This window comes from Arachis duranensis, chromosome 8 (assembly GCF_000817695.3).
Source record: "Arachis duranensis cultivar V14167 chromosome 8, aradu.V14167.gnm2.J7QH, whole genome shotgun sequence".
NCBI lineage: Eukaryota > Viridiplantae > Streptophyta > Magnoliopsida > Fabales > Fabaceae > Arachis > Arachis duranensis.
Window position 1 is genome coordinate 30,373,826 of NC_029779.3, and position 1,653 is coordinate 30,375,478.

The following is a 1,653-nucleotide window of genomic DNA, read 5'->3' on the forward strand; positions in this document are numbered from 1 at the left end:
GGATAAGGGTCCTTAGGACATGCCTTATTCAGGTCGGTATAGTCGACGCACATTCTCCATTTACCATTCTGTTTCTTGACTAGCACTACGTTGGCTAGCCACGTTGGGTATTTGACCTCCCTAATAAAGCCGGCTTCCAGAAGTGCCTGTACTTGCTCTTCTACTATTGAGGCTCGCTCTGGGCCGAGCTTGCGTCTTCTTTGCTGTACAGGTCGGGACCCTGGGTAAACCGAGAGCCTGTGGGACATGAGCTCGGGATCAATCCCGGGCATGTCGGAAGCCTTCCATGCGAAGAGGTCGGAATTAGCTCTTAGGAGCTCCCCCAACCTTTGTTTTAGGGTTTCCCCTAGGTGGGCTCCTATGTAAGTGTTTTTTCCTTCCTCCTCACCGACTTGTATCTCCTCGGTTTTTCCTCCCGGCTGGGGTCGCAACTTTTCTCTAGTCCTTGTGCCGCCTAGCTCTATGGTGTGGACTTCTTTGCCCTTTCCTCTCAGATTTAGGCTTTCGTTGTAGCACTTCCTCGCCAATTTTTGATCTCCCCGTACCGTTGCTATTCCTCCAGGAGTCGGGAATTTCATGCAAAGGTGGTGAGTGGATACCACTGCTCCAAGACAATTAAGGGTAGTCCTGCCAATTAAGGCATTGTAGGCTGACCCTTCATCGATGACTATAAAGTCTATGCTTAGAGTCCTTGATTTTTCCCCTCTTCCAAAAGTGGTGTGAAGGGGTAAAAATCCCAGTGATTTTATTGGCGTATCCCCTAACCCATATAGGGTGTCGGGGTAGGCTCTTAACTCTTTTTCATCTAACCCTAACTTGTCGAAGGCGGGCTTGAAAAGGATGTCCGCCGAGCTTCCTTGGTCTACTAGGGTTCTGTGGAGATGGGCATTGGCTAGGATCATGGTTATCACCACGGGGTCATCGTGCCCGGGGATTACTCCTTGCCCATCTTCTTTTGTGAATGAGATAGTGGGGAGGTCGGGTGTCTCTTCCCCGACCTGGTAGACTCTCTTGAGATGTCTTTTGCGAGAAGATTTGGTGATTCCACCTCCCGCAAACCCTCCTGAGATCATATGGATATGTCTCTCTGGGGTCTGTGGTGGTGGATCTCTTCTATCCATGTCATCTCGCTTTCTCTTTCCGTGACCGTCCGACCTTTCCATGAGATATCTATCAAGCCGACCTTCTCTAGCCAGCTTTTCTATCACATTCTTAAGGTCGTAGCAGTCGTTAGTGGAGTGACCATATATCTTATGGTACTCGCAATAATCGCCGCGGCTTCCCCCTTTTTTATTTTTAATAGGTCTAGGGGGTGGCAGCCTTTCAGTGTGGCAAATCTCTCTGTATACGTCCACTATGGAGGTTTTTAGAGGAGTATAAGAGTGATATTTCCTGGGCCTTTCGAGACCGAGTTCTTCCTTCTTCTTGCCTTCCCTTTCCCTCTCCTTAGATGAGGAAGTGGGTCCAGGTCGCCAACTCAGGTCCCTTAGTTTTGCATTCTCTTCCATATTGATGTACTTTTCAGCCCTTTCTTGTACATCACTTAGAGAAACGGGGTGTCTTTTAGATATGGACTGTGAGAAGGGAACTTCTCTGAGTCCATTGACTAACCCCATTATGACTGCCTCTGTGGGCAGGTCTTGGATCTCTAAA